A 22292-nucleotide genomic window follows, 5' to 3' on the forward strand; every position below is an offset into this window, starting at 1 on the left:
ATTATCACACCAAAGTGTGGTTGGATGCTGTTGCTCAAAGCCAAACTCTGATAGGATTTGACGAAGCCACAAGGCTTCCTTACTAGCTTCCACGGCACCACGATACTCTGCTTCTGCTGACGAAAGAGAAATGGCAGCCTGTTTCTTACAAGCCCATGTAATAGGTCCTGAACCAAGAGTGAAGACATAACCGGCAGTAGACTTCCGATCATCAGGGTCACCAGCCCAATCAGAATCAGTGAAACCAACTAATAGAGGAGCTGCTTTGGCACTGTAATGAATCCCAAACTGAACTGTACCTCGAACATAACGAAGTATTCTTTTAGCTGCTTTCCAATGACTTTCACGGGGGTTTTGCATAAAACGAGCAACAAGGCCAACAGCAAAGGAAAGATCAGGACGAGTATGGGTTAAATACAAGAGTTTTCCTACAAGTTGACGGTATAAGGTAGCATCAACTTCAGGAGAAGTACAAGAGACTGAAAGTTTGACTCCAGACTGAAAGGGAGAAGGGGCTGGCTTACAGTCTTCCATGTGAAAATGACGAAGAATATCACAAGCATACTTGGACTGGGAAAGGAAAATACCCTCCGTGGATTGCAAGACTTGAAGACCGAGAAAATAGTGTAAGTGTCCTAAGTCTGTCATTTCAAATTTCTTTCTAAGGCTGGTTTTCACATGGTTTATAAGGTTGGGATCACTACCAGTAAGAATAAGATCATCAACATAAAGAACAAGGATGATAAGAGAGTTGCCCACTTTCTTGGTGTAGACAGTATTGTCAGAATGACACCTAGAAAAGCCAGATTCTAAAAGAAAGCTATCCATTTTGGCATACCAAGCCCGAGGAGCTTGCTTGAGGCCATAAAGGGATTTCTTAAGTCAACAAACAAGGTTGGAGTCTGTTTGTATGAAGCCAATGGGTTGTTCCATATAGATTTCTTCCTGCAAGTCCCCATGCAAGAAGGCAGATTTAACATCCATCTGATGGACTTCCCATTTTAAAGAGGCAGCAAGGGAAAGAACAAGGCGGATAGAGTTCATTTTGGCAACAGGGGAGAAGGTTTCAGTGTAGTCAATGCCTTCAACCTGTGAAAAGCCCTTAGCAACGAGACGAGCTTTATGTTTATCAACTTTCCCATCTGGTCCATACTTGGTTCTGTAAACCCATTTACATCTAACAAGTTTGCGTCCCTTTGGTAGAGGAACAAGATCCCATGTATCATTTGTCATCAATGAATGATATTCTTCATTCATAGCTGCTTCCCAATGTGGATGGCCTGAAGCTTCTGCAAAAGTGTCAGGATCATGATTTACTGGAGCTTGAGCCAGTAAAGAAGAGGCTCTTTCAAACTGAGAGCGTGTACGTCGCTGATCTGTAGGATCACCGGCAAGATCACCTACTGCATCCCGAGTAGCACGGACCCATCTTGGAATTTGAGGATCCTGAGAAGGTGGGGGAGGATTATCATCCTCGCTTTCATCATCTGAAGAAGAAATGTTTTCAAAAGTAGAAGAGAGAGGAAGAGGTGGCACATCCGTCGGACTAGGCTCGCAGGCCGATTTATTTTCATCAAATTTTACATCTCTTCTAATGATAACATTTTTGGACTTAAATGGAATAAGTCTATAACCTTTTACATCTTCAGAATAACCAACAAAAGTACATTTCTCACTCTTAGGTTCTAAAGCTTTATGCTTTTCATCTGGAATATGGGCCCATGCTTCACTTCCAAACACACGAAAGTGACTTACATCTGGTTTAATGGAACTCCAAGCTTCTTCTGGAGTGATATTCTCTAGAACCTTAGTAGGAGTGCGATTGATTATATAATTTGCACAATTAATTGCTTCGGCCCAAAAACTAAGACTGAGTCCTTTAGATTGCAGCATACAATTAGCCATTTCCTTTAAGGTGCGATTTTTCCTTTCAGCTACACCATTTTGTTGTGGAGTGTATGGAACAGTATGTTGCATTTGAATTCCATTTTCGGTGCAAAAGTTGATGAATGTGTTTTTAACATATTCTCCACCATTATCAGTTCTTAGCTTAAGAATTTGATGTCCAGATTGTTTTTCAACAAAGGCTTTGAAGGCCAAAAATGTGTTAAATACTTCGCTCTTGAGTTTTAAGAAGTATACCCAAGTGTATCTGGAGAAATCATCAATGAAAGTTAAGAAGTACTTGCAGCCAGAGAATGAAGCAACAGGAAGAGGACCACATAAATCACTGTGCACAAGCTGTAAAGGGGCTGAGGCGTGCCAAGAGGCACGTTTGTCAAAATTGTCCCGATGATGTTTTCCGAGTACACATCCGGAACAAACACCATCTCTGCAAGATACCATAGGAAGACCTGTCACCATATTTTCTTTACATAGATGCTGAAGGGAGCGATAGTTTAAGTGACCAAATCGCTCATGCCAAAGTTTGCTCACTTCATCATTATGAGCAACAAATACTGAGGGAAGATTTGATGACCCAAAGTTGTGAAACTTATACAACCTTGTGGAATCATCAGCAAGACCAGTAGCTAGAATCTATTTAGGATCTTTTAGATCCTTGATTACAACATCATGAGGTGAAAATTCAACAATTTTACCTTCACCTGAATGAGTTATCTGATAGACAGATAGAAGGTTGCAGGATAAGGTTGGAACACATAATACATCATTAAACTGACCATTGTCTAGATGAACAGTTCCAGTCCCTACAACATTAAGAGATCTATCATCACCAACATATATATTTTTGGTGTTACAATCATTTAAAGAAGAAAACATGGCTTGGTTTTTGGCCATGTGATAAGAGGCTCCAGAATCAATGAGCCACTCATGAGAATGAGAAGAAGAAGAAGATACATTTAATGCATAACCAGACTGAGATGATTGACAACGACATGCAGAAAGTGCCATTCCGGAAGTTGAAGTTGAAGTAGGCTCCACATGGATGTTATGTTTCTTCATTGAGGCTTCCAAGGCTTCCATCTCCTTAAAGCATTTAGATTCTAAGTGGCCATCTCGATTACAAAAGTTACAATGTCTATCAGTCTTCTTCCATTTGTTTTTATTGGTCTTATCATTTTGCTGAAATGATCTTTCATTTTGAGGCTGAGTTGGTTTAGGACCATTCTTTTGAGGATATGACTTCTTAGGATTCTTTGAATTTGGTTGCTGTTGGGCGGCTAACGCTTTCGTGGAAGAGTTTCCAAGATTAAGAAGACCAAGGTGTAAGAGTTTTTCTTGTTCTCTTATTAAGGAATCACAAAAGGAGTCAAAGGAAGGGGCCTTGTAGTCTTTTCCTTGACAAATGAAATCTTCCCTTGTAGAATGGAAAGTGGAAACAAATACAGAGTAGGCTGGTCCCAACTTAGTAAGGATGGAATAAATAAGGTTACCATCTTCTTTCTTAACTTTAACACCTTCCAAGAGATATCTAAGGGTCTTGAATTTGGACAAGAAATCTTCAATGCAAGAAAAACTATTAGGATCCAAAGTAAGCAACTCATTTTCAAGTTGATGGGCTCTAATTTCATTTTTAATCCCAAAAACTTTAGCGAGTTTTTCTAATGCTTCATGAGGAGTCTCAAGGTCTGCAATGTGGAATCTAAGATCAGGAGAAATATACATCCCTATCAAACCACGTGCTTGATCTTGTCTATTTTCCCATTTTGCAACCTTGTCTTCATCTTTTGGTTTCTTCTCTTGGTCTGTGGCTATTCTGAAGAGACCTTTACTTCTAAGTAAATCTTCCATGTAGGCTACCCATTGGAAGTAGTTAGTGCTGTCAAGAATGACTTGGCATGGAATTTCCATTTTTAAAAAACACTGAAGCTAAAGATGTTGAAAGTAAGTGTTCCAATGGATAGATCTCGAATAAATAGGCGGTTTTAAAAAAAACGGCTCTGAAAAAGGCTTCCGGATGAAGAAGTTATGGCTTTTTGAAAAACAATTGTTGAAGTTGCCGGCAAAGTGCGCGAATGTGCGGGAATGAAAAAATCTGCCCCCACAAAATGGAGACTTGAACCCAAGACCTCTACTCTCTTAAAATAGCTTTGAACCAATTGATCTATACAAAAAATTTGAGAGAGAGAGAGAGAGAGAGAGGGGGGGGGCTTGGTTTGCGTGCTTGCCTTGAGAAAGCTCTTTTTCCCTACAAAACACAAAACCCAACACGAATATGCAAAGAAAAATGAACCTAGCGGCTCGAAGTTAGCTTTAGCCAAAAAACTAGAAATTTAAAAAAAAAATCTCAAAGTTAGCTTTAGCCGAAAAACTAAATATTTTTCTCAAAGTTTCTGATTTTCCGAGATCACACTAAGGTGCAGGGAAAAGAGCATATGCATGAGAAAAATCCTTCCTTTCTGTTTCTGATTTGCCCAGATCGCACAGAGTCGCAGGGCAAAGAGCATACGCAGAAATGAAAGGTATAGATCCAGTTAAAAAAAAGGGCTAAATAAACCGAAACCGAAATAAGCAGAGAGAAAATAACAGTAAACTGCAAAAAAAACAATGTATACCTCCCGATCTGAAAAATGACGCAGCTAGGGCTACCGGAAACCTTTTCGCATGAAACGAAAGGGGTTCCTCACTGGAACAGATGCTCCGAACGCAACAGAGCAGTCCTCTCGGCCCGAAAGCAGTCAGAAACAATAGATCTAGGAAACGACAGCCGCATGCAGTTCTACCGGCTTCAGATTTGGATCACCAACGGACGCGGCCCTCAAATAGCTTTGATACCATGTAGGAATTTACAAGGTAAGTTCCTCAGAAAGAACACCAAAAGGACACCGCTCACAACCAGATCTCAAATCAATACACCAGTATTTTTGACGTGGTTAAAACCCTCAAAGTGCAAGGAGGGAAACAATCCACGGCTTGTCCCAACGTGGGTACTACAGGCAATTTATTAATCAAAGAATGAAAATTTACATAAGCTTCTCTCATGCACGGATTACCCGAACAAAGACCCTCCATGTGCTTTAAATAGAACTCATGGACCAATCGGGTGTCAAGCCACGGATCAAGTGTCGGTAATACCGAGGAGAGAATGAACCGTCGGATCACTACATATCGTGACCGTCGGATTGTAAGTTACAAAATGTACAACGGTAAAGAAACACACTTTACCTAACTCTATACCTAACTCTACACTAGACCAAGTTGAACTTAACTATATCCTATGTGTCGGAATATCCTAACATAAATACAATGTACCAACCTTTTCTCCTTTTGCTATTACCAGGGCTCCTTTAGTGACCTTCTGGGTTTTATCTGTAAAAGTTGTTACACAACCTTCACCTCCCAACTTCCCTATTGAAATTAGATTTTTCTTCAGATTTCGAACATGCCTTACCTCCTTCAACAAACATTGATTTACAATATGTTGTTTTATGAAAATTGTACCCATTCCAATTATTTTACATGGTTTATCATCACCCAATCGAACTTGTCCAAAATCTCCTTGAACATAATCATGAAAATGTTTCCTATCAGGTGTGGCATGGAATGAGGCCCCTGAATCTACCACCAAGGCATCAATAATATTTTCTAATGCAAGAATCAAAGAATATTACAACACATCACCTGTCACATTCGCTTCATGGTTGTTTTCTTGCTACGCGTCTCCTTCTTTTCCCTTCCAAGACTTGCAATCTTTCTTGAGGTGTCCTTTCTTCCCACATTTCCAGCACATTATCCCTGATCTAGACTTAGATCTGCCTTTCCTTGACTTACTATGATATGTTGGGCTCTTTCCTTGATCTGAAAATTGGGTACTAAAGGTTTCTTGTGAGATTATAAGAACCTCCCCCACTTCCAAGCTTAATTATTCCCAAGACAACTATGATTAACCAATGCGGAACTAATAATTTGCTTGACAATAAATTGTATGCTTATGTTTATTTTAACCGATTATATGCTTTAAAATCTATTGTTTGTGCTGATATGTAAATACATGTAACAGTGCAACAGTGTAGCAATTAACAAACACATGGATAGCAATATTAATTAGGAGTTCACCCAAAACTCTTGGGCTACATCTCCGTGAGCTCTATTCAACTTGACTAGGCTCTCTGGGATTATGGCAACAGTCCTTTTACAAGATCCTCGCTCAACTCCATTGGTTTACACAGAACACAATGGGTTTAGAAACCATCTTATCCCTAGCTCTGAATCTCTTAGGCTTTCTAGCTCTGCGCTCTGGCTCTTGGCTCTAGCTCTAGCTCTGGCTTTTGGCTCTGGCTCGTGGTTCTGGCTCGTGGCTCTGGCTCTGGCTCTTGGCTCTTGGCTCTGGCTTCTCTAAGCTCTCTCTCGGCCTCTATGTGCGTCAATGGTTCGCTAGACCTCCCAGCGACCATTAGCAACCTTCCAACGACCTTTTTGTAGCTTTGTTGCCTGTCAATTGTGCTCTCTGGTTCACTTGACCTCCAAGTGACTCCAAAAGACTCCCTCAGCCCTTTGCGCTACCTACTTTTGTTAGCTTATTCCCTCAATCATGCTCTCTGGCTCCTTTGAGGTACTTTTTTGGCTCTTCAGCTTCCCCCAGCCGTTTCTCTGCATATAATTATGCCTTTGAGGCCCTGCAGATTCTCTGCGCGTTGTTTGCTCGACTAGCCATCTGGCTTTGTGGCTCTGTGGCCCCAAACGCATCATTGTCTACCAAAAATTCCCACTTGTGGCATGATGATCAGGGGCCGTTACAGGGGATTTGGGGCCTTTTTCTAGGAAAAACCCGAAAATGGGACAAAATCACAATACACAACATTTTATCGGAAATACACAAGAAAACACTATCGGGAGTGAAATCCAGACTTGAAATTCCATTAATCGCCCCTATAAACCCATCGGGTCCTCCATTCTATCGCAATTCACTATCGTATGGAAAAATGATCAAAAAGCCCAGTACACATGAAATATAAAGAAATCTTGTGTTTCCGGATGGAGGAGCCAACCCTTGTTGCTTATCGCAATCACAAATCATATAGGCCTGCTATCAGGGATCATCGATCACCGATCACTAATTTAATCTAGACCATTGATCTGATCCCTGATTAGATGGTCCAGATCGCATCGCATATCGCTATCGCATTGCCCTTGTGTGTCGGGGATCGCCTATCTCCTGATCGCCGATTTAATCTTGGCTGTTGATCTCATTTCCAATCTGACGGCTGAGATTGCACGCCATGGATTGGCATATCCCATTTCTAATGGCCCGGGGGTTCTGTCTATTGACTATGCCAATTACCGATGCCGATATCATAAATTGCAATGTTGCATCGGCCCGGGGTCCCTTCCTTACGTTATTTGCATATGTCTGTCTCTGACCCGATATGTTAGGGATCGGTAATCGAGATCTCTTTCGCCTCTTCTTAAGCCTGCCTCTTGGACCATCTCTGATGCGATTTCCCTTTATAAGTGTCATATTTATCAACCAAAAGTATATATAGAGGCCAATATTTATTACAGAGCCAAAATTCTTATTCCTCACTTAAGGACTAATTATCATCAAATTTGTTGTAAAACACGGTGTTGGAAAATACCAAAAGAAGTGTGGGAGGAAAGAGTTAGAAAATACCAAAAGAAGCATGGGAGGAAAGAGTATACATATTTTGTTCTTCAGGAAAAGTGGAAATAGAAAACCATTTCATTTTTTTTAATATTTTGCCTCTTTTTTAAAGGATAAAGGGCAACTTCTTTTTGTGATAACTTCTGCATCCGAAGTGCATTTTAGCCCATTCAAGTTGCAGTAGATTCAGAATGAAACGATCTCTACAATGGGGCTATTTCCAGGAGCATCCTTAGACTTTAATTTTCCTTTGTGAGGAACACTTAGACTTAGAAGTCTATCCAAAATCCATTTTGGATCACGCCTTCCGACTAAAGAACTTTTGGTCTCCAAAGACTGATATACTGATTTGAATAGTAAATGAGAGTAACAACACCCTCTTCTTTTAGTCTCCACACACTTTCCTTGCATAGTGCCTCTGAACCAAAGCCCTTGACCACTTTCCTTCTTGGATGTGCTGGTCCTCCTGGGAAGAACTGGTTTCCTCCTTGCCTTCCTGCAGAACTCCTGTTGAGATGGTCATAAAAGGTAGTTTGAACTTCTCTACCTTGATCATTGATCTAAGGTGGCTCAAAAAAATGTGAAGTACATCTGCCTCACAAAAACTTTCATTTGTACCTGCTTAAAAAGTTATCAACAACAACTATTAACAACGACAGAAACATAGACAACAATCGGATGGACTAAACTCCTGCTTCAACAAAAGAAATAGATTTTCACATCTTGTGAACACTTCCCTATCTTACATCTGCATACAAATGATGGACTAGATAACAAGCCCATAAAACATGCCTTTAAAACAAATGACCCTTCAAGTCAAGAATGTATAAAAAGACCTCTAGGACTCTTTTTCAAAGATGAAACACTTCATCATTATCTCCATCTTGGGGACTAAGTTAACTTCTCCCAAGTCAACATTGCATCATATGCATGTCAAGGAAATCAACCCTGCAAGTCAATTACTCATACATGTTCAAATACAAGGAAATCATCAGCATCCCTATGTTCATGCACATCAAGCTCATGCATGCATTTCATCTTTCAACTTTCCTTAAGCACAATGTACTTTCGAAGCTGAAATGAAATATAATGTTGCAACAACAAAGTGAGTCTCCTACTCAACTTCTCCATTCACCTTCTTAGTTAAATCCTGTAACTTGCATTCCATTAACAAAGAAATGCAAATAGATGCATCAATAGACATGAAATCTTAATTGGATAAGAACTCTAACCATTTCTCACCAATCCCTTTCAAAGGTACTACCTTTTCCTGCACATCAGCATCAACACGTGAATTATCCTGAAATACATCATTCATGGAAACTTCCTTTCCATTTCTACCATTTTCTCTTTCCACCTTCTTCAGCTTTTGTGGAAGCATTGTTGGATTCAAAGTCCAACACTTTTCAGCAAGATGTCCTTTCTTATGGTAGTAAGTGCAACACATGTGCATCCTCTTGACATGATGATTTTCCTTGTCCAATGGACCTTTGGTTTCTTGCTTCTTTTCCTTCAAAAGTTTGTTGTATGTGGCCATTCTCTTCCAACATCTAAAAACATGATGGTTATGCAAACCACAAAAGGAACATGCAATTCTTTTCCCATATCTATGGGGAAATTTATCATGCTTTGCAAAATCAAATGGAAGATGATTAGAACCAGATTTATACCTTTCTCTTTCACCTTTATTACCTTCATTAGGAGGTGAATTGAGTGAAGAAGTAGGTCCATTTGGAACACCATCAATCTCTTCAAGGCTATTAGAGTTTCCACAACTCTCTGGTCCAAGTGTGTGCTTTTGAACACCTGCATCCTGCAAATGATGTTTCAAGCCATTGCATTCCTCCTGAATACAATCTTCACACTCTTGAGGTAGAAGAACCGCAATGCAACTCCTTCTTGGAGCCATTTCAATGGCCTTCATGGCAGCTTTGGAACTTTCTCCATAAGGCTCTCCATAACCAAGACCCAAATACTTAGGCCTTTCCTCAACTATTATTGGTTCAAGAATACCTTGTGCATGTTTACCCAAGCCCTTTCCTTCATAGCCCATCTTGGACATTAGCTTAGAACCTATGCCTCTAGTATGTTTTTCAAAAGAACCAATATAAGCATTCTTAGAAGAATTTGAATACAAACTGGAATGGTTTGTAGGTTTTAACCCCATACAGAAATTACCTGCATACGAATTCTAAGACAGAGAAAATAAACAATGTGAGAGCATAACACATAAAACACATATACACAGATATTTTCCCCTGGATCCCAAAACCGGGACTACCAGCTTGATTTTTCATTATATTCCTTTCAATGTTATAATACATATTTATACATGCTGAATCATCCAATACCATGGACTGAAAACCATCGCGTCCAATACCATAGACTGAAAAACCATCGCGTCCAAAAAACATGTGTGAAAATCATGCACAAAACCATAAGTGGGTCTACCCATCCTAACATAGGGTCCAAAACCAAAATTTTCTAGGGCGCTGCCTCGAACCCCATAAAGTGGGGTTACCGGTATGCCTCAAACCCCTTGTGACCCCCCCACTACACAATCGACGCAACGAAGGGGGGCTCCGCCCCCCGTCTAACCCCCTGGTTAACTATGAGGGCTAGTCGTGGAAAGAATATAACACAAGCCAACATGGTTTACCTCTTCTTCAAGTTGATACTTGACTAAGGCTTATTTGGCAACAAAGAGATGTGACTCCAACTTATGCATCCTTTTCAGGTTCATATTAGCAATATGAAGTTGCCTCTCCATTTCCTGCAATCTATCAGAAAGCATCTGCTTCTCTTCCTCCATGGAATTCAATTGCTCTCTAAGTATGATACTCTTCCTTCCATCCTCATACATTTCCCTCACCATATCCATCATGGTGAACAAGTCTTGCTTCATGTCTTCATCAAAGGATCTTGTGATGGAGGGGGAATTTCAGGACTCACTTGTAGAATTTGTCATTATGCAAATGAACAAAGAACTTCAAACACGATTCATAAAGAGCTTATCAACAACCTTTTGCAACAAACCTCTTGTGCTTCAAGGATTGCCTTGAGGTCCTTTGGGATAAAAGAATGCCTTTAGCCCTTCTTCCTTCTTGTCCTTCCTGGACTGAGATATCAATAGCTTTCCCTTCACCTTTGAAATCTCAAACAATAGTCAGTCTGTAAACAAGCATATAATCAACCTATTATTGTTTAAACACCTTTCAAACAAGCAATCTTTGATATGTCAATCAGGCATTCTGATCTGATACCACTTGCTCCGGTATAATCAGCTTTGATATCACCTTCTTGAAGGCATGGTTAATCAACCTCAAGCTCTGATACCACCTGATCTGAAAATGGGGCACTATAGGTTTCTTGTGAGATTACAAGAACCTCTCCCACTTCCAAGCTTAATTATTCCCAAGACAACTATGATTAACCAATGCGTAACTAATAATGTGCTTGACAATAAGGTGTATGCTTATGTTTATTTTAACTGATTATATGCTTTAAAATCTATTGTTTGTGCTGATATGTAAATACATGTAACAGTGCAACAATGCAACAATTAACAAACACATGGAAAACAATATTAATTAGGAGTTCACCCAAAACTCTTGGGCTACGTCTCTCTGAGCTCTAGTCAACTCGACTAGGCTCTCTGGGATTATGGAAACAGTCCTTTTACAATCTCCTCACTCAACTCCATTAGTTTACACAGAACACAATGGGTTTAGACACTATCTTTTCCCTAGCTCTGAAGCTCTCAAGCTATCTGGCTCTTTGCTTTGGCTCTGGCTTTTAGCTCTGGCTCTGGCTCGTGGCTCTAGCTTTAGCTCTTTGCTCTCGTCTTTGGGTTCTCTGAGCTCTCTCTCGACCTCTGCGTGCGACAATGGTTTGCTAGACCTCCCAATGACCTTTAGAAACGTTCCACCGATCTTTTTGTAGCTTTTCTGTAATAGCCCCCAAAATAGAAACATGTAATTAATTAGATTAATCATGCGATTTATAATCAACACGAAATTTTTAATTAATTAACATCAAATTTCAGAAATATGAGTAGAGACACTTACCTGTGGCGATGATGTTTCTCACTTGTGATGCTAGTTGAATTCTGCTAACTGCAACAAAGTCTTGGAGATGACTCTCCACCCAACCGTAGGCTCAATTGCATAAAATCTTGCTACAACAGGCCACCCCCGAGCCCTTAATCAACGTACTACTTCGAGTGAATCCTTTGTCTCATAACACTATTCTCCCAAGAGAATGGATGATGGAATCATGGAATGATGGAATCCCTCTCATCTTCCTCACCATCTATTAAATAGAGCAAACATTGGAAGGGGAATCACATGCACCCACTCCATGTGTCCACATGCAGCTTTACTGCTTTCTTGTTTTATTTCTTTTTGATAGCTTTACTGATTTTTACTGATTTCTTGTTTTATTTCTTTTGTTTTTACTTTTTGATAGCTTTACTAATTTTTACTATTTTTCTGTTTATTTTAGATTGTAATAGGCTTTTCCAAAATCTAGAAGTAAAATGTGCGTCTCTGTTAGATATTATCTTTCGCGCACTACATGATGGAAAATTATTTCTTTTAGGAAAATTTGAACGATAGCTAATGCTTTAGAGGTGGTCCTAACTGGAATGAAGTGAGCACTCTTAGTTAATTTATCAACAACAACCATAATGCAGTCATGTCTTTGGAATGTCATAGGTAAGCCTCCAACAAAATCCAGCGAAACAACTTCCCACTTAGTTTTCGGTATATCATGGGGTTGTAAAAGACCTACCGGGTGATGATGTTTAGCTTTAACTTGTTAACATTCTAAACATCGAGCCACAAGCTTTGTTATATCCTTTTTCATTCCTGTCCAGAAAAATAGTTGTTTTAAATCTGCGTACATTTTTTGGACTCTAGGAATTGCAACACATGGAGCTTGGTGGGCTTCCTTCATTATTAATTTCCAAAGTTCATCATCACTTGGGACATACATCCTACCCTTATATCAAAGCAATCCATCATTATCTAAGGTGTATCCTTCCCACCTGGTCACCATAGGTACCTCTTCTTGTAAGGCAAATTTTATTTGTTGGTATTGCGGGTCCCCTACTAGGTGGTTTAGAATCCGACTTCTCAAGTGCATCTTTAATGACGATATTGACTGAAGTCTAGGTTTCCTGCTTAAAGCATCTGGAACTTTATTTTCTTTCCCCTTGATGTAGGATATCTTGAAATCATAATCCCTAAATAGCTCAGTCCAGTGTCCTTGTCGAGCATTAAGGTCCTTTTGGGTGAAGATATACTCAAGACTTTTATGATTTGTTCTTAATTTTAAATTGATGCCCCATCAGATAATGTCTCCATAGTCTCAAGGCCATTACAACTGCTGCTAATTCCAGATCATGAGTAGCATAATTGATTTCATGGGTCTCGAGTTTACGTGAAGCATAAGCGATAACCCCTTCATCTTGCATCAAGACTACACCTAATCCTTCTCTTCATGCACCCGTTCATACCTGAAAGTCCTTGTCCATGTCGGGTACCTTTAATATTGGAGTAGTTGTGAGTCAATGTTTTAGCTCATCAAATGCTTTCTCACACTCACTTGTCCATTCAAACTTAACCCCTTTCCTTTGGAGGTGGGTGATGGGATTAGATATTTATGAGAACCCTTCTACAAATCTTCTATAATAGCCTACCAACCCCATAAAGCTGCGTGCTTCCTTTACATTCCGAGGAGTAGGCCAATCCATTATAGTTTCAATCTTACTGTAATCCATTGCAATGCCTTTCCCACTAATGGTATGGCCAAGATATTGAATTTCCTTCTCAAAGAAGGAACACTTAGTAAGTTTCCCATATAGCTTATGTTCTCTAAGGCTTTGAAGTACTAATCTCAAATGTTCTAGATGCTCCTTCTCATTGCAGGAATAAATGAGGATGTCATCCAAGAACACTTGGACAAAGCGGTCTAGATATTTTTGGAAGACACTATTCATCAAATTCATGAAGGTTGTTGGGGCATTAGTCAAGACAAATGGCATAACAATAAACTCATAGTGTCCATATCGCATTCTGAATGTCATCTTAGGTATGTCTTCCTCCTTCATTCTTAGTTGATGATAACCTGACCGTAAGTCTATCTTGGAAAATATTGAAGCTCCTTTTAGTTGGTCAAAGAGGTCATCTATTCAAGGCATGGGGTACCTATTCTGAATGGTGGCCTTGTTTAAATCTCGGTAATCAATACATAACCTAAGAGTTCCATCTTTCTTCTTTACAAATATCACTAGTGCACCCCAAGGTGACACACTGGTTCAGATAAAACCTTGATCAAGAAGTTCTTTAAGCTGTATACTCAACTAATTAAGCTCTGGGATAGTCATTCGATAAGGTGTTTTGGATATGGGTTCTATTCCTGGTTTCAAAGAAATGGAGAAATCGATTTCTCGAACTGGAGGCAATCTTGGTAGCTCTGGAGGGAATAAATTTGCAAATTTGGAAAGTAGTGGGTTCAAATTATCTGAGGACTCCTCATCGGCACGAACCATCTCTATCGCATAAATCCTACACCCTTTCCTCATACACTTATTAACCTTCTTGGCTGATATGAGGCACAACGTAACATCATGTCTAATGCCTTTTATTACTATGGTTTCACCCTGGTCATTTTTTAGGAGAATTGTCTTATTATAGTGATCCAGTATAGCTTGATGAGATTCAAGCCAATCCATTCCTACAATTAAGTCATAAGTCCCTAGAGTCATGCTATACAGGTTCATCTTCGTATCACACCCCCAATGTTAACACTGCAATCTCTTACCATTTACCCTACTGATTGCTGAGATCCTAATGCCATTTCTACCATTCTAAAGTTACTTTCCTTATGAGCTATCAATCCACATCTAAGTATTGTTGAAGGAGAAATAAAACTATCAGTGGCACTTGGATCAATTAACACAGATAGAGGGATGTTATTGATCATACCTGCAGACTCCACCACTGTGGCTTGGTGCTCAGCCTCGCGATGGTTTGTGGCTGCATGAATTTGGTGTGGGTTTTGTGGTCTTCCTCCTTTTGCTTTGTGTCCTTGTTGTTTAATCCCGGTTTGATACCTTGGACAATCCCTTCTATAATGTGGACCTCCACATTGCCCACATTCTACTTGTTCTCTATTCTGACGTTGTCCCTGTCCTTGGCCACCAAATCCTCTACCCCCACCATTAGTGTTTCTCAAGTAGGACTAACCCCTACGTCCTCCTGGAGGCAGCCGAGAAGTTGCACTAGCAATCCGAGAAACATTGTTTTGTCTTCCCTGGAATCTATATGACTGCCCCCCTGGTTTTTTTACCCTCATTGTGGGATGTTCCTTCCCTATATTTTCATCAACCACCATTCGATTTTTAGTATTTATCATCCTTAGGACTTGTTTGGCTAAACTAGTGGTTGCTGCCATAGTGGTGGGTTTCCACATGGCCACTTCTGCTCGAACGAATGGATCCAGTCCATGCCAGAATCTTTCAGCTTGACATTGATCATCAGCCATATAGTCCACGTGATGGACCAATGCATAGAATTCAACTTCATAGTCCTTGATAGATATACCATTCTGTCGTACTGTATGGAGAGCCCCTACTTGTTGGTGTTTGTACTCCTCTAATAGGTATCTAGTTCGGAAGGCTTCCTCAAACATTTCCCAAGTGACTTGCAATGGGCTGACATGCATCTTCGTTTCTTCATTTACCCACCATAATAGAGTTTCTCCTTTTAGTAGACTCATTGATATTTGGGCCTTTTCCCTTGAAGTGTATGCCTTAAAGCTAAGTGCTCTTTTGACACCAATTACTCATGCTTCTGCTTTTGAACCCCCCTCTTGACCCATAAACTCAGGTAATTAGGATTTTTGGAATTCTTTCATAATATCAAGGGTTGTTTGTCCATCTTTGGCATTGAATTGAGAATTTAGTCTTGCCTCTATTTTCGTTCCAACTCCTTTCCTTTACCTTGATCATTTCCTTGATCTTGTCCTTGGCTTGTGACTCATTCCTTAAAGGTATCTGTCATTTCCCTAAGGGAATGTAATATAGCTTGCTTAGCTGGGGTTCCAATCTCTGTAGTGGCGGGAGGTGGGGTTTCCACCTCAAGGTTGCTTTGGGTTTGTCTTCGACGTTTAGGAGCCATGATCTCCCCTATGTTTAATCAAGTTGAATTTTACATCACTTCCAATGTTATACTTACTCATGTGCCAAAAGCTAAAATAAATCTAGAATATACCCTAATTTTAGAATATGCAATTAGTTACATCAACATATTCAACACACAATTTATTTTCCATTCATCCAAATTTATTTATTACAATACTTAAACCATAAATTATCAATAACCACTAATTTTATAGTATTATATTATACTATTTATACCATGGAAAACATAAGTTGGAAGGTAATAATGATGTCCAAATAAAACTTAGAAAGTTATCTCAACATAAAATCGAAATTCGAATGATTGTGAAAATAAAGCTTTAGAATATTGGTGGCATTATAGGAACGGAGATTTTTTTTATTTTTTTTTAGAAGGTATGATTATTGTTTTAATAGGGTACTTGAATTTTGAAAAGAAAATTTATTCATCAACTAACTTTTGAAATTATATGTCCAACCATTCACATATAAATTTGATGGACCATCACAATATTAAGTCTACAGATTCATGACCCATATGTGCTAGGATAGATTGAAATTTTGTGCTGTAGAGTGAAATATTTTGAGTATCTGGTTATTATGTGCCCTCAAATAATTAACTTAGAGGTTGATGGTTCTTAGCACTGTTGTAACAACTATGTTTGGTAATTACGAAAATCAGCAAATGTTTTAATTTATTGTTGCTGATATATTATAACGGTTTTGAGACATTACAGTGAAATGCATCAAATTTAAGCCATATTTCCATAAATAAACTTATCACAAACTACCCTACAATGTAAACCGTAGAGCTCATGTAAATTAAAGTGTATTGAATAGTTTCTAGTGCCCAGCTACTTAGGCTACGATTCCATGTATTTAGATACCAGCAACGGGCCAATAAATCGTATCAGCAAGTGGGATTACCGAATTAGAACAATGCTAACAATCCCATACCATTAAATGTAAACTATCCATTCATCATGTGCATTAACAACTGAAAGAGAACTCAAGAAAATTCATGCTCATTTATTTAGCATCTACGTAAAACTATTTGTTCCTATAATTGGGAATTTCCTATTGAATCGAGAGCATTGAAATATTAATTTAACCCGAAGATTGCAAACAATGGGGGTAGTTCAACTAATGGATTGAACCCAGGTTGCATTATTACATGGTTTTAATCAACAAATAGAATTTTTCCGTATTGAGGGTGATAGAAAAATTAAAATTATTATTGTTATATATAAATAAACAGAGAGTTAAATTACCAAAAATTTGTGCACTAAATTCACACAAGGCAAAAAATAGAAATATATTGTAACATAAATCCGTGCCTTGAATAAACATAGCAGGTAATAACAAAAGAGTACACTTAACATCAAACATAGCAAGGTATTCCAGAAAACCACGGGCTACGTTAAACTCTTGAAGATACAAGCGTACACAGACCAACATATTAAAGAAATGAATGAAATTTTATGACTCAAAAATGGTGGACACAACAGGAGAGGTTTCATTGAATAAAAATCTCTAATGCACTATGTTTAAACACTGCATAAAAAAGGAGAGATGTAGTGCCTTCATGATTTCATATCTATATATATACACTTGGTATTGGGAAGCATAATTTGATTTCTAGATATACCTGGAATTTGGGATTCCTGATTTTTGTCCAACTATATATACCACTTTATATATACCTTATCCGGAATTGGTGATTTCTGAATTAACCAGGCACAACACACAGTAGGGTATACCAAAAACTAACTAGTTAAACTCACAAAGAATAGATTCTACCAAAAATCCACAAGGTAAACTGACAAACAACACAATACAGCACAGATTAAATCCATAATTAACAGCTTCCGTGCAGTCATGGTTGAATCCGAGCATCGGTATTCCAAAGAATCACAAGTTAGACTGACAAACAACGTAATAGGGCACAATGATGGTTGAATAAACATGTGTACATATGTGCGGATATGACAAACAACACAACACAATTATATTATGCATAGTGCATGGGATTTGGCATGGTCTTGATATGATGAATGGTTACCTGTGAAGTGAGATTTGATTGAAGGCAACTGTTTAATGTAATTAAAGAAAAAACACGCCTATGGAGATCACCCAGACGTGAGGCAACTTAAAAAATACATGTTGCAAACATTACACTGCCTACGATCTTGACTCTAGGCAGAGCTTTAGTCAGTTTGACTTTGATGCTGTGGTTACTAAACAAGACATAATGGATACTTTCCAACTGCCATTTGAGATTTGCATTAAGGATGGAGGTGTGAGCAGTGTACTGTGCTCTTTCAATAAAGTCAATGGAATTCTCACATGTGGAGATCCTGCACTTTTGGCGGAATTGAGGATAGAGCCAAAGCCAAAGAGGGACAATGAGAAAATTTGTAGCCGCAACTTGCAGAGCCACATTATGTGAGTGATAAGACACAACTAGAGCCAAAAGCTTCAAGTTATAGCCACACTCAAAAGTTTTATTTTTCATTAAATCAATTAGATCAAAGTTTTCTACATTAAAATGTCTATAGGCCTTGAGAATTGAACCTAAGGTCTGATACCATATGTAATAGCCCCCAAAATAAAAACATGTAATTAATTAGATTAATCATGTGATTTATAATCAACACGCATTTTTTTAACTAATTAACATCAAATTTCATAATATGAGTAGAGACACTTACCTGTGGCGATGATGTTTCTCACTTGTGATGCTAGTTGAATTCTGCTAACTGCAACAAAGTCTTGGGGACAACTCTCCACCGAACCATACGCTCAATTGCATAAAATCTTGCTACAACTGGCCACCCCCGAGCCCTCAATCAACATACTACTTCCAACGAATCCTTTGTCTCATAACACTATTCTCCCAAGAGAATGGATGATGGAATCCCTCTCATCTTCCTCACCATCTATTAAATAGAGAAAACATTGGAAGGGAACCACATGCACCCACTCCATGTGTCCACATGCATCTTTACTGCTTTCTTGTTTTATTTCTTTTTGATAGCTTTACTGATTTTTACTATTTTTCTGTTTATTTTTATTTATATTTATTTAGAGCTTTAGTATTGTTGTTTATTATTTATTTACTATTACTATTTTTTATTTTTTATTTATTGTTTATTATTTCTTTTCTTGTATTTTAATATTATATTATATTATATTATTTATTACTTTTATTATTTTTATTATTTATTATTTATTATTAAGGGACATACATTACATTTGTTATCTGTCAATCATCCTCTCTGGTTCACTTGACCTCCAAGTGACTCCAAAAAACTCCCTCAGCCCTCTGCGCTGCCTTCTTTTGTTAGCTTATTCCCTCAATTGTGCTTTCTGGCTCCTTTTAGGTACTTTTCCAGCTCTTCGACTTCCCCTAGTCATTTCTATGCATATAATCATCCCTCTGCAGCCTTGCGGCTTCTCTGCGTGTTGTCTGTTTGACTGGGCATCTGGCTCTGTAGTTCTATGGCTTCAAACGAATCATTGTGTACCAAAAACGCCTGCTTGCAGCATGGCATGATGATCAAGGGCCGTTACAGGGGATTCAAGGCCTTTTTCTTGGCAAAACCTCAAAATGGGACAAAATCCCAATACACAGCATTTTACAGGAAATACACAGGAAAACACTATCGGGCACAAAATCTGGACTTGAAATTCCATTAAATCGCCCCTATAAACCCATCAGGTCCACCATTTTATTGAAATTCACTATTGCATGGTGAAATGATAAAAAAGCCCAATACATAGGAAATACAAAGAAATCCCATGTTTCCAAACTTCAAATTTTATGTAATCAAGTCCATAATCCTTATTAGTTCCCACCTTTATCGCTTATCGCAATCACAAATCATATAGGCCTACTATAGGGGATCACTGATCACCGGTCGCTGATTTAATCTGAACCATTGATATAATCCCTGATTAGATAGTCCAGATCACATCGCATATCGCTATCGTATCGACCTTGTGTGTCAGGGATTGCCAATCTCCCAACCGTTGATTTAATCCTGGTCGTTGATCTCATTTCTTATCCGACGACTGAGATTACACATCGTGGATCGGAATATCGCATTTCTAATGGCCCGAGGGTTCTGTCTATTGACTACGTCAATCGCTGATGCTGATCCGCCGATGCTGATATCGGCGATCACAATATCGCATCAGCCCAGGGTCCCTTCCTTATGTTATTTGCATATATCTACCTCCGACCCAATATGCTGGGGATTGGCATTTGGGGTCTCTTACACCTCAGCTTAAGTCTGCCTCTTGGACCATCTTTGATGTGATTTCCCTTTATAAGGGTTTTTTGCCATTTTTTTTGAAGATTTTGCCTCTTTTTCAAAGGATAAAGGGCAACTTTGTTTTGTGATAACTTTTGCATCTGAAGTCCATTTTAGCCCATTCAAGTTGCAATAGATTCAGAATGAAACAATCTCTACAATGGGGCTATTTCCAGGAGCATCATTAGACTTTCATTTTCCTCTGTGAGGAACACTTAGACTCAGAATTCTATCCAAAATCCATTTTGGATCATTCCTCTTTCCATTTTTCTTCCCCTAGCCTCTGCATTCCAAGCATTACCTGATGTCTCACTGGAGCTTTTCCGTTGCATTTCCTCGCTAAGGAATCCATTGACAACATCATCAAACTTTAAATTACTAGATCTAGAGACAGAGTTACTAATGGCCATAACTAAACCATTCCAACTTTTTGGAAATGAGCAAAGAAATAGCAGAGCCCTAACTTCATCGTCAAAAGTTACCCCTACAAAACTTAATTGACTAGTAACTGTATTAAATTCATTTAAATGATCAACAACATATCCAGCTTCTGACATCTTCATATTAAATAAATGCTTCATAAGAAATGCCTTATTTGAGGCCTAGGATTTTTCATATAGTTTGGCCAATGTCGACATTAAACCTTCTGTTGTCATTTCCTTTGAAATATTAAAGGCTACTGATGCCACTAGGCATAAGCGTATTGTTCCAAGTGCCTTTCTGAAGAGAATATCCCATTCTGTGTTTGTCATACTCGTCGGCTCCTTTGTATTTTCGCTCAATGGTAGGTACAAATATTTATGATACAAATGGTCTTCCATCTGCCTCTTCCACAGTTGGTAGTTTTGGTCGTTAAATTGTTCGACCCTAAACCTACCATCTTCTGCCATTTCTCCCACTCGAACTAGGAACCCTTCTCTCCTGTGAGTTTATCAGACAAATAGACCTTCGACTCTGATACCAGTTGTTGTAAAATTATATATTACAAATCAATGGAACACATGGAAATATTGATGAAATGTAAACATAGAAAACACATAAAACAAGAGAGACATAGATATACGTGGTTCACACAATTTGGACTACATCCAGGGAGAAACATCCAGTCATTCCTTTTATATTATCCAACAAACTGAAGAGATACAACCTATAGCAAATCCATTGTAATTCCCTCTTCACTCTCAATCTCCTCTCTATTTTTCGCTTAGAATATAGATCTACATAGTCGCAATACAATTCCCTCATATATAGCGAGGGGTTGCTTTCTAGGACAAAAAAACCCTAAATTAAACATAACTTCTACCCAAGGAAAATTTTCTTGAAGTTTAAAAACATTGGCGAATCTCACTATTCCCTAATATGCAAACTATAAAATGTTTGTTGATATATTTGCAAAAATTATTCAAATTTATAATGATTTTATATATAGTCTCTATATAATGTTGACAAATTGTAAGGTAAAATAATTTTTTATTCTAAAATTTGGGCGAATCATCTTTTACAAAAATTGGAAATTGGTGAATCTTTTTTGTGGAAAAATCATGGAAAATTAGCCCACTGGGTGAACATTATCCCCTAAAATTTTCCATGCTTCTACCGTCAGATCTCTACCTAATGAACGGCCTAGATTGACTACGAAATTACAACATTTTACAAGGAAATTTTACATCTATTTTTAGCTTTAGGGGCATTGCCCCTGATCCCCTACCAAGGGGGAGCTCCAAATAATCATTGTCTCCCTTCCTAGACCCCCCTGGTGGTGCACATTTATAGGCGACGTTGTCACCACATTACGAATTGGGGTCCAATGTGGCAATACCTCTGAATAAGAAGACACTCAAGCTCCACACCCAACAGGTCCCCTGGGTTATTTTGGGGTTAGACAAACCAAATTTTGGTACACTTTTGTAAGAGATGTAAAGTCTCCATGGTTTGTGGATGAAAAGCATGTAGATGAATATGAGTTCAAAGGAGCTTAGCCCCTTGTTTTAAGTAAATTTTTGAGTTGATTTTGAGATTCAACCATGGTCCACGAACCATGGCATTGTATGAAAAAAGTTTATAAATAGTTGAGTCTTAGTGAAAGAAAGAGGTAACTAGATGTGAAAAGATAGAGAATTGGGTTAATAGAAGAGCCTTGGGTAGCATTTAAGGCAGGAAGGCTCTGCTTCCTGCACTTAGATAAGGAAAGAAAGGCTTCATAGCTGAGTGCATGGAGGCCTAGGTAGAG

Source organism: Pinus tabuliformis, chromosome 9 (genome assembly GCF_031772625.1).
Source record: "Pinus tabuliformis cultivar Carrire ecotype Pingquan chromosome 9, CPIR1, whole genome shotgun sequence".
NCBI lineage: Eukaryota > Viridiplantae > Streptophyta > Pinopsida > Pinales > Pinaceae > Pinus > Pinus tabuliformis.